At 43.2% G+C, this 12,329-nt stretch overlaps 1 non-coding gene across 1 annotated transcript; it reads right to left on the minus strand.

The window, feature by feature from the left end:
- Positions 1-2,541: 2,541 nt before the first annotated feature.
- On the minus strand, positions 2,542-2,757 carry LOC112437129 (small nucleolar RNA U3). Its single transcript, XR_003025785.2, has one exon. It is a non-coding gene; the product is annotated as a small nucleolar RNA U3 (small nucleolar RNA).
- Positions 2,758-12,329: the final 9,572 nt, after the last annotated feature.

Here is a 12,329-nt window from a genome sequence, read left to right on the forward strand (position 1 = left end):
TTATAGTAGAATGATTTATAATCCTTTGGGTATATACCCAGTAATGGGATTGCTTGGTCAAATGGTATTTCTGGTTCTAGATCCTTGAGGAATTGCCACACTGCCTTCCACAATGGTTGAACTAATTTACACTCCCACCAACAGTATAAAAGTGTTTCTATTTCTCCACATCCTCTCCAGCATCTGTTGTTTCCTGACTTTTTAATGATCCCCATTCTAACTGGTGTGAGATGGGATCTCTTTGTGGTTTTGATTTGTATTTCTCTAATGACCAGTGATGACGACCTTTTTTTCATATGTTTGTTGGCCTCATAAATGTCTTCTTTTGAGAAGTGTCTGTTCATATCCTTCACCCACTTTTTGATGGAGTTGTTTGGTTTTTCCTTGTAAATTTGTTTAAGTTCTTTGTAGTTTCTGGATATTAGCCCTTTGTCAGATGGATAGATTGCAAATATTTTCTCCCATTCTGTAGGTTGCTTGTTCACTCTGATGGTGGTTTCTTTTGCTGTGCAGAAGCTTTTTAGTTTAATTAGATCACATTTGTCAATTTCAGCTTTTGTTGCCATTGCTTTTGGTGTTTTAGTCATGAAGTCTTTGCCCATGCCTATGTCCTGAACTGTATTGCCTAGGTTTTCTTCTAGGGTTTTTATGGTTTTAGGTCTTACATTTAAGTCTTTAATCCGTCTTGAGTTAATTTTTGTATAAGGAGTAAGGAAGGGATCCAGTTTCAGTTTTTTGCATATGGCTAGCCAGTTTTCCAACACCATTTATCAAATAGGGAATCCTTTCCCCATTGCTTGTTTTTGTCAGGTTTGTCAAAGATCAGATGGTTGATAAAGGGGAGATCACCACTGATCCCACAGAAATACAAACTACCGTCAGAGAATACTATAAACACCTCTATGCAAATAAATTAGAAAATCTAAAGAATAAAATAAAATAAATTCCTGGACACATACACCCTCCCAAGACTAAACTAGGAAAAAGTTGAATCCCTCAATAGACCAATAACAAGTTCTGAAATTGAGGCAGTAATGAATAGCCTACCAAGCAAAAAAAGCCCAAGACCAGACGGACTCACAGCCAAATTCTACCAGAGGTACAAAGAGGAGCTGATGCCATTCCTTCTGAAACTGTTCAAAACAATAGAAAAAGAGAGACTCCTCCCTAAGTCATTTTATTAGGCCAGCATCATTCCGATACCAAAAGCTGGCAGAGACACAACAAAAAAAGAAAACTTCAGGCCAGTATCCCTGATGAACATCAATGCAAAAATCCTCAATAAAATACTTGCAAACCGAATCCAGCAGCACATCAAAAAGCTTATCCACCATGATCACCATGATCAAGTCAGCTTCATCCCTGGGATGCAAACGTGGTTCAGCATATGCAAATCAATAAACGTAATCCATCACATAAACAGAACCAATGACAAAAACCACATGTTTATCTCAATAGATGCAGAAAAGGCCTTTGATAAAATTCAACACCCCTTCATGCTAAAAACTTTCAATAAACTAGGTACTCATGGAACATATCTCAAAATAAGAGCTACTTATGACAAACTCACAGCCAATATCATACTGAATGGGCAAAAGCTGGAAGCATTCCCTTTGAAAACCAGCACAAGACAAGGATGGCCTCTCTCACCACTCCTATTCAACATAGTATTGGAAATTCTGGCCAAGGGATTCGGGCAAGAGAAAGAAATAAAGGGTATTCAAATAGGAAGAGAGGAAGTCAAATTGTCTCTGCAGATGACATGATTGTATATTTAGAAAACCCCATCGTCTCAGCCCCAAATCTCAAGCTGATAAGCAACTTCAGCAAAGTCTCAGGATACAAAATCAATGTGCAAAAATCACAAGCATTCCTATACACCAATAATAGAGAACCAAATCATGAGTGAACTACCATTCACAATTGCTACAAAGAGAATAAAATACCTAGGAATACCATTTACAAGTGATGTGAAGGACCTCTTCAGAGAGAACTACAAAACACTGCTCAATGAAATGAGAGGACACCAACGGAAAAACATTCTATGCTCATGGATAGAAAAAATCAATATGGTGAAAACGGCCATACTGCCCAAAGTAATTTATAGATTCAATGCTATCCCTATCAAACTACCATTGGCTTTCTTCACAGAATTAGAAAAAAACTACTTTAAATTTCATATGGAACCAAAACAGAGCCCATATAGCCAAGACAATCCGAAGCAAAAAGAACAAAGCTGGAGGCATCACGCTACCTGACTTCAAACTATACAATAAGGCTACAGTAACCAAAACAGCATGGTACTGGTACCAAAATGGATATATAGACCAATGGAACAGAACAGAGGCCTCAGAATTAATGCCACACATCTACATCCATCTTCTTTAAAAAAAAAGTTTTATTGAGATATATTTCACATAATATAAAATGGATCCATTAAAAAAGTTCAGGTTCAGTGGTCTTTAATATATTTACAAATAAGTGCAACCAGCACCACAATAAACTTCAGAATTTTTTTTTTTTTTTTTGGTGAAAACAAGAACCGCTCAGACTGCATTCTCTTTCTCTTACTCTCCAAGAGGAAGACAAGAACAATCACCAATGGTAAGTGGCAGCTGCAGCAAAGCAACACCAAGTGCCAGCTTCATGCTCAGGAGAGAACTCTGTGCCTCCTCCTCATAGTTTCTGGTGCTCTACACATTCAGAGAAACTTCTCTAGTAAGGAACTATAGAAATGATCCCTGAAAGTATAGTCTTCAGAACATTTTTATTACTTCAGAAAGAAACTTGTATTCTTTAACTATCATCCTCCTACTTTCCATATGCTCTTCCTCCCAGGCCTAAGCAACTACTAATGTACTATCTGTCTCTATAAATTTTCCAATTGTGGACATTTCATATAAATGGAATTATATAATTTGTGGCCTCTTGTGACTGGCTTTCTTTACTTAGCACACTTTTTTCAAGGTTTACCCATATCATAGCATATATCAATACTTAATTTCTTTTTATGGCCAAATAATATTCCATTATATGGATATACCACATTTTGTTTATCCATTCATTAGTTGATGGGCATTTGGATTGTTTCCACCTTTTGGCTATTACACATTTTTATCAGGTATATGATTTGCAAATATTTTCTACCATTCTGTGTGTTGTCTTTTCTCTTCCTTAATAGTGTCCTTTGGAAAAACAAACAAACAAACAAAAAATTAATTTTGATGAAGTCTGATATGTCTGGTTTTACTTTGGTTGCTTGTGCTTTTGATGTTATATCTAAGATCCATTGCCAAATCAAAGATTATGAAGATTTTACCCCTTCTGTTTCCTTCTAGAATTCTGTAGTTCCAGTTTTTACATTTAGAAATTTGATCCATTTTGAGTTAACTTTTGAATACAGTGTGAGGTAAGGGTCCAATTTCATTATTTTGCATGTGGATCTCTAGTTGTCTTAGCACCATTTGTCAAAAGACCATTCTTTCTCCAGTGGGTGGACTTGGATTCTTGTCAAAAATCAGTTTACCATAGAAATGTGGGTTTATTTCTGTACTCTCAATTCTATTCCATTAATCTATTTATCTACCCTTCTTCCAGTACTGTACTATAGTAATTATTCTTGCTTTGTAGTAGGTTTTGAAGTCAGGAAGTGTGAGTCTACTTTGGTTTTCTTTTTAAAGATTATTTTGGCTATTTTGAATACCTTGAATTGCATATGAATTTTAGAACTAGCTTGTCAGTTTCTACAAAAAAAAGCTGAGATTCTGACAGGGATTGTGTTGAACTCATAGATCAGTTTGGGGAGTATTGCCATCTTAACAAAATTAAGTCTTTCAATACAGGAACATGGGATGTTTTCCCATATATTTAGAGCTGTATTAATTTCTTTCAACAATGTTTTGTGGTTTTCAGAGTATAAGCTTTGCAATTCTTTTGTTAAACTTATTCCTATTTCATTTTTATTATGCTTTCATAAATACAATTATTTTCTTAATTTCATTTTTAGTCTGTCTGTTGCAAGTGTATAGAAATGCAAGTAATTTTTATGTATTGGTCTTATATCCTAAAACCTTACTGAATTTGTTTATAAGTTCTAATAGTTTTTTAAAGTGGGTTATTCATAATCTATATATATATATACAAGATCATGACATATGCAAATAGAGATACTTTTACCTTTTTTTTTCCCAATCTAAATGTCTTTTGTTTTCTTTCCTGGCTAATTGCTCTGGTTGGAAACCCCAATACAATGCTGAATAGAAATGAGGAGAGCAGACATTCTTGTCTTGGTCTTGATCTTATAGAGAAAGAATCCAGTCTTTCACCATGAAATATGATGTAGCTGTGAGTTTTTCTAAGATGCCCTTTGTCAGTTTCAGAGAAAATTATCTTATATTCCTAGCTTATTGTGTGTTTTCATCATAATGTTTATTGGGTTTTGTCGTGTAGTTTGTCTGCATAGAGATGATCATGGAGTTTTTGTTTTTTAATTCTATTGATATAGAGTGTTGTATTAATTGATTTTTGTGTGTTAAACCAACTTTGTATTCCTGGGATAAATCTCACTTGGTCATGGTGTAGAATTATTTTTATACATTGCTGGATATGATTTGCCACTATTTTGTTGAGGATTTTGCATGCATAGTAATAAGAGATACTGGTCTGTAGTTTTCTCTTCTTGCGATGTCTTTCTTTTGTTTTGGTATCAGGGTAATACTGGCCTCAGAATATTCATAATTTGGGAAGTGTTTCCTCCCCTTCTACTTCGTAGAAGAGATTGTGAAGAATTGGTATTCATTCTTTAAAAATGTTTGGCCTCTGATTCTTTCTTACTTGAGTTCAAATTCATTCTTGAGCTCTCTAGTGAATTTTTTATTTTAGGTGTTGTACTTTTAAGCTCCCAGATTTACGTATTTATTTAAATTCTTTGTCTCCCAAATCTAACATCTAGGTGCCTTTAGGGGCATTTTCTGTTGGTTGGTCTTTTTCCTTTGAAGGGGCTATATGTTCCCATTTTATTGCATATGTCATAATTGTTTGTTGGAAACTGGACATTTAGATAACACATTGTAACAATCTGTCGTTAGTTTCTCCCCTTCCAGGAATTGTTCTTGCTGGGTCTTTCTTTTCTCTTTTTGCTTGCTTTTGTTTTTATTTTTGCTGCCTGTTTGTTTAGTGGCTTTCCTGGCATAACTCTGTTTCCTGTACTATGCAGCCACTAAATTCCTTGTTCCCCACCTTTTGATCAGTTTGTTTATATCTTTAAGCCTGGTCTCCTGGGGTTCAGTCTTTTGTCAATACAATTTATTGCTCAGCAAGTGATCGATCAGATTTTCTTAACTGCCTTGAGCATCGGTTCTCCATCCTTTGCCAAAGTTATCTGTGTGGGAATGTACATACTTTCAAACTTCAAGCAGTTTTAAAACCCTCTCTAGTTTCCACTTCCTGCTTGTTTAGGGCCTCAAGGTCAGCAGTGAGCGACAGGGCCTCCTCCTTCCCCAGGTCTTTCTTGGACGTGTATATAGCCCTGCACAGGCAGGAATACAGAACTCTTCAAGTTCCCCGTGGCTTTCTAGTTCTATATGTCTTCCTTTTCATTTTTCGGCCAGGCTCTTGTTAGCCCCAACTGAAATCATAGCCTTAGGCAGCAGCAATGTTACCAGCAGATTCTTACCGTTTTCAGTAGTGCCATGGGCATGAAGTTTTATTTGCAGAGCTGAGTTCACAGACAAGTCAAATAGCAACAGCATCATAGGAATAGAGATATTCTAGGCAGCTTCTGGTTGGGCTAAACTACTGACTGTTCTCTGAGTATAGGCCCTTTTAAAAAAAATTTTTTTTGAGGCAGGGTCTCACTCTGTTGCCCAGGCTGGAGTGCAGTGGTCCGATCATGGCTTACTGCAGCCTCGAACTCCTGGGCTCAAGTGATCATCCCACCTCAGCCTCCTGAGTAAGTGGGATCACAGGTGCATATCACCATGCCTAGCTAATTCTTAAAAATTTTTTTGTAGAGACAGGATCTTGCTATGTTGCCAGGGCTGGTTCCAAACTCCTGGGCTCAAGCGATCTTCCTGCCTCAGTCTCCTGAAGTGCTGGGATTGCAGGCATGAACCACTGTGCCTGACAAAATAAAAATTACTTTTAATTGACACATAGTGATTATATATATATATATATATATAAAATGGATAATGATGTTTCAATATATGCAATGTTAATGATCAGATCATGGTAATTAGGATATCCATCATCTCAAACATTTATCATTTCTCTGTGTTGAGAACACTCAATATCCTCTCTTCCAGCTACAGAGCTTTAAAGCGGTCAATCCTCTTTTGGCTGCGAGAATGTTGGCTTTTCACCACCACTGCCCCTCTGAGCTGGAGGGTGAGAGAGTATGAGAATGGCCCCAAGTTAAATACACCACAGACCCACTGGTATTACCAAGGTTCAGTAATTGGTAATTGGTGTTTTTCAGTTTGTTCTCGCATGTAGTTAATTTCCAGAATTCAAAAATGGTCTAATTTTATTGTTTTGCAAGTATTTCTGTTGCTTTTGGGGGAGAGTGGGTTTACAGAATTTCCTAGTTATGTCATTTTTAGCATAACACTTTTGAGTTTCATCACGTTCCACATATCCGTAGTTTGTTTATATTTTGCAGTACAAGTCCATTTTATGGATATACTTCAGTCTGTTTATGCATTTCATCGGTTAAATAAAATTTGTGTTATTTCTAATTTTTGGTGATTATGAATAAAACCACCGCAAACTTATACACATAAGTGTTTGTGTGAACATAACTTCTTTTCACTTCCTCTGGGTAAATAACTTGAAAGAGGATTTGCTGGGTTGTGGGGTAAGTGTGTGTTTAAAGCAATAAGAAACTGCAATTGCAAACCTGTTTTCAAAGCAGTTGTAACATTTTGCATTCCAAGCAGCAAAAAAGAAAAAGGGTATCTCAATTGCTCCACATCCTCACTATCACCATGGTATTCTTGTTTTTTCTTTTTTAAAAGAAAAGATGCCTCAGTGGCCTCCACCTTGCTGAGCAGGAGGCAAGTCTGCTCTCGGCTGTCAGCAGCAGAACCTGAAAGCGTCAGGCTTCTTTTAATCAAATCTAGGAAGTTTGCTCACCAGCCTGGTTGTCTAAACTTCCCCAGGGAAGATATTGTCTGAGCTCTGCATGGAGGCTGCTCCCACCTGGATCCAAGGAGCTCACAAGACCCTCCCAGGCCCCTGCAGGTGAGCCGTTCCCAGGGGAACCACTGCCTTCTCCTGCCCTCCGCTGCAGGTGTGGGCTGCAGGTGTGGGCTGATCCCCCCCTCTGTCCCCACGGGTGACTCCTGCGTCAGGAGGGAAAGGACCCTTGGCCTTGGAGTGCCTGGGAGGGGCAGGGGCCAGCTCCAGCTGCAGCTGCCCTTTTCCAGGGGTTCTCAGGAATAAGCCATGAACAAAAGCAGATGTCTCAGCTTGGAGGAACTTTGAGTCATCTGGACCAATTCAGTCAGGTCACAGAACTGCACACTGAGGCACAAACTCCAGAGGGAGCGGGGTCTATGCAGAAAGAAAGCTCAGCACTGGTGTGGTCTTGGACAAGTCACTTCCCCTCTGTCTGGGGCCTCAGTCTCCCTGAGGGGAGTGGGCGGGCTGACCCAGTTGCCCTCCAAGTTGCCTTCTGTCTGTGACACTCCAAGTCCAGGGTCTCCTGCCCAGCATCTGACCTAGAGTTAAATTGGGTCACAATAAGTCTGGAATCATTGGAGAGTTTCTGGTTGCATGGCTGAGCCTCAAGATTATAAAATGGAAATAATCCCTGCACCAAAGATACGGCCTGCTGTCCCTCCCTCCCCTCCTTTCCTTCCTCTCCTTCCTCTCCTTTCTTCCTTCCTTCCTTCCTTCCCTCCCTCCCTCCCTTCCCCCTCCCCTCTTCTCCCCTCCCCTCCCCTTCCCTTCCCTTCCTTCCCTCCTCTCTCCCTCCCTTCCTTCTCTCTCTGTGCCTCTCCCTCTCTGTCTCTGTTGTAGGGAGTTAACCTCCCTCTGTCCCTTCTTTCTCTCTGTGCCTCTCCCTCTCTGTCTCCATTGTAAGGAGTTATACCAGTGACTGAGGGAGATTGACTTTAATTCTCCTCCTCCCCTGCCATTCACCCCAATTCTCTGCTTACCTTCCCTTTCCTGCCCCCATGGCTGACTGCAGCACCTCCACCTGGCAGTCCCAGTTGGTCTCTGCCAGTGGAAAGGACTGTGTCCCCATTGTCCCCATGAACCCTGGGCTTTGACACCACTGTGGAACTGAAGAACTGTAGACATGGAATTGCCCCAGGAGCTCAGGCAGGCCGCTGCAGGCCTGGGATTCCTGACAGCCTGGGCTGCAAATGCTCACCTATCTGTCTTCACATAAGGAGAGGGGAAGAGCAGGCAGTAGGAAGGCAGGGGCGGGGAAGGATTTCAGCCTAACAGCAACCTGACACCCACTGTGTATCACCTGAGGCCGGGCGTGGGGAGGACTCGGGACTGACCACGCTGCTTCCTTTGGGTCTTTGGCAAAGGATTCTGATGGAGGGGAGGCCAGATTGGGCTGGAGTGGGGCAGAGTGAGTCATGGCAGCGCCACCCACCTCGCCGGGTGAGGCCGGGACGTGGGCTCTTGCCTGAACACTCCAGGGCTTGCTGCCCTGGACTCCGGGCTGAGGGGCAAGAAGCCGGGGTCGCGCTCCCACTCGGGGGTCTCAGCCTCCCTCCCAGTGCCCACTCCCTCACTCCCTCCCGTAGCTCCACCCCCCTCCTCCCCACCTCCCTCCACCTCCCTGCCTTGCTCACCATTTCCCAGGGCGTCCATCACCAGTGGGGATGGAGCAAAAGCCTGTGCCCCGACAGCCCTCCCGGCTTGGGCCTCTCCACGCCTTCCAAAGGGAGCGGAGCCGTGAGATTCAAGGCTTCGCCGAGACTGCCAGGGAGGTGGGCTTTCAAAGAAGCAGCAAATAAATGACCGCGGAAGTTGTGGCCCCTGAATAGGTTGCCACCAGCCGGCATGAACACGGCTGGTGTCTTTGCCAGCCCAAAAGAAAATAATCTCCCCCGCCCCGCCTTTTTTTTTTTTTTTTTTTTTTTCCTGAAAGCCAGTTGGAAACTGGAAATCTGCTTTGGCGAGTTCTCGCCGCTCAGCAAAGCTCCTCAGCAAAGCAAAACTCGGCCAGTGCAGCTATTTTCGTAGGTCGGTGCCAGTGGCGGCGCGCAGGGCCAAGTCCTTCCGAGCTTAAGTGACCCTGGTTTTTTCAAGGCTCCCCCTCCATGGTCTCACTGCTGGAGGGAGAGAGGAGCGGGTCTTGGAGTGGACCCCAAGGCAGGGAGAAACGGGGTTTAGTTATGAACATGCTGTCATCAAGGTGTGGTCTCTGGAACTGGGTTTCAAAATGGCTTGGATGTCCTCAATGGGAAAAGGAGGAGTCTTTAGGCCGGGTGATGGACCTCACAGGTGCCATTTGCAGACATCTCCGTGGAAGTGAAAGTCTGATTTCCCGGGGCTTGATTCCTAGAGAGGCAGCGGCCAGCCTGGGATGCTTCTCATGGGTGCACCAGGAGAACCGCGGGTATGTGAGGGCCTCAGAGACCTGGCCCAGGACCGCACCTCCGCCCCTGGACAACCTCGTGAGTGATGTAGGGGAGCGTGGCTCACCCCACAGCCATCTCAGGGCCGCTTATGAATATTGGAATGTTCTTCCTTAGATGAAGCCAAATTTGCCTCTCTGCACTTCACACAGGACAGTCACAAAGCTTTTTCTTTTAAGCTGGTGGAGATTTTGTGTAGCATCAGTTTAATCCTCCTCATTTCAAAGATGGAGAAACTGAGGCCCAGAAAGGGACAGTGGTTGAACTGGGGGCAAAGCCAGGTCAACCCTCTGACATCGGCCCCCAACCCCGGCCCTAGCTTTGCCCTCCGAGACCACTTGGCCAAGCTGTCCCCTTCTCAGGGGGACAACCTCTCCCTGAGCTCTGTGACGCTGGCCTGGGCACAGACCCTCAGCCCCCTCCCAGTTCCAGCCCACACCCTGGCCGTCCTCGCTCAGGCACTTCCAGAAAAAACTCCAAGTCCATTGGTCAGCAGCCGTCAGACACTCAGGGCTCCTGGGCTCCCAACCCTCTCACCAGGTCTAGAGCTGCCCCCGAGCCCCTCCCCCAGGCCTCCCTCCAGGCCCACTTTCCTGCCCCATTGTCCTTCTTACCCCAGACCCAGAGCTCACATTGACCTTGGTGGGGTCTGATTCTTCAGTGCCCCATGGGCACTTCTTGCTGCTGTGTGCACCTGGCCACGAGGTCCTTTCAGGAGAGTCTTCCCTTCTCCTTCCTCTCTGCTGGGGAATCCTAGAGACATTGCCTTGGGACAAGCCTAGTGCTGAACATAATGGGAGATCCTTGCTTTGCTCTGTGGGAGAAGATGCGTGGCTGCCCCGGATATGAGGTGTGCAGCCTCCCCCGCACCCTATCACAGCAGAGGAAGAGCTCAGATAACTTTTGCATCTGGGGTCTTTCCTCCTGTTCCAGGGAATGTGGGGTGGGAACTCAGCCTTGCAGATGAGCCAACTCCCTTTCCAGGGCCTGTGGGACCCATGCTGAGGAGGGGGTCACCCCTGTGGGTCCCTGCCTACTGCCCCTGACACCCTGGTGTCTCAAGTCAGTAAGATTCAGACTCTTTATTTGAATTAATTTAATTTGTTATTTTAATATGGAAGCCCCAGTCCTCTTCCTTCTTCTTCTTCTTTTTTTTTTTTTTTTGCAATTTTTACAATTGAAGTAGAATCAATATACAATAAAATATATCTCAAATAAACAGCTTGATGAGTTTTGAAAATGCAACCACCCACGTCATTAACCCACAAATCAGGACATAGAACATGTCTATCACCCTAGAAAGCCCACCCCATCTCCAGTCAATGGACCCCTCCCCTCTAGAGGCTGACGCTGCTCTGACTCACATCCCCATGGGTTGGCTTTGCCTGCCCTAGACCTTCACAAGAATAGAATCATTTTGTGTGTGTCTGACAGCCTTCACCAAGTAAGAGGTTTCTCCACAGGGCTCCCTCCTTGGCTTGGCTTGTGGATGGCTGCCTTTTGCTGCGTCCTCACAGGGCATGTCCCTGTGTGCACATATTCCTGGTGTCTCTTCCTCTTCCTGTAAGGTTCCCCAGTCATATGGGATTAGGGCTCCACCCATACAACCTCATTTAACCTTAATCACCTAACCTTAATCATGTAACCTTAATCACCAAGGGTCCTATTTCCAAATACTGTCACATTCTAAGATACTGGAGATTGGGCTTTAACATATGAGTTTTGGAGGGATGCAATTTAGTTCATAACAGAGTGATATGGTTTGGCTGTGTCTCCACCCAAATCTCATCTTGAATTGCAGCTCCCATAATCCCCACCTGTCGTGGGAGGGATGCAGAGGGAGGTAATCGAATTGTGGGGGCGAGATTTTCCCATGCTGTTCTTGTGATAGTGAATAAGTCTCATGAGAGCTGATGGTTTTGTAAAGGGGCCTTCCCCGCACACACTTTCCTGCCTGCTGCCATGTAAGATGTGACTTTGCTCCTCCTTCACCTTCTGCTGTGATTGTGAGGTCTCCCCAGCCATGTGGAACTCTGAGTCCATTAAACCGCTTTCCTTTATAAATTACCCAATCTCAGGTGTGTCTTTATTAGCAGTGTGAGAACAGATAAATACACACAAACATTTAGAAACTGTTAATTTCTAAATGTCTTTCCTCATTGATAGTTTTTGATGATTTTCTAACTTGATCTTTCCTTCCATATTTATTAGTTTTAATTCTTCTGAAGGAAGAACTTTCCCTTCTCCACATTTATTTCTTTATTCATTTCAGCATAGATGTGGATTTCTCTTATATTCAATGGGTTGAAACCCATTACTATCATTATTTATTTTTGTGCTCTAATTATCTTGAATTTGGCCAGTGGTCGCTTCTTTCATCTGGTTCCTGTTTTTTTGGCAAGTGCTCATAATTTTTTTCATAGATTTTATATTTTAGAGCCATTTTAGACTCATTGCAAAATTGAGTTGGAAGCTCTGAGTTCCCATATACTCCCTGCCCCCACACACATAATCCCCCTGCCCATTATCAACATTCTGCACCACATGGCCGTGTTTTCTGAGCACTTCCTCCAAATATTTGTGCTTGTTTTTATTCCCCAGTACCTTCAAAATTCTTTATTATGTCCAGGTTTTACAATTGTTTTCTGTAGGGTGTGTGTAGGGGTGGGAGTGTTTCAATAGGGTATTGCCTTACCACACCTGAAAGCAGAAATCCTACGCCTA

The sequence above is a fragment of the Pan paniscus genome, chromosome 15, assembly GCF_029289425.2.
Source record: "Pan paniscus chromosome 15, NHGRI_mPanPan1-v2.0_pri, whole genome shotgun sequence".
Taxonomy (NCBI): domain Eukaryota; kingdom Metazoa; phylum Chordata; class Mammalia; order Primates; family Hominidae; genus Pan; species Pan paniscus.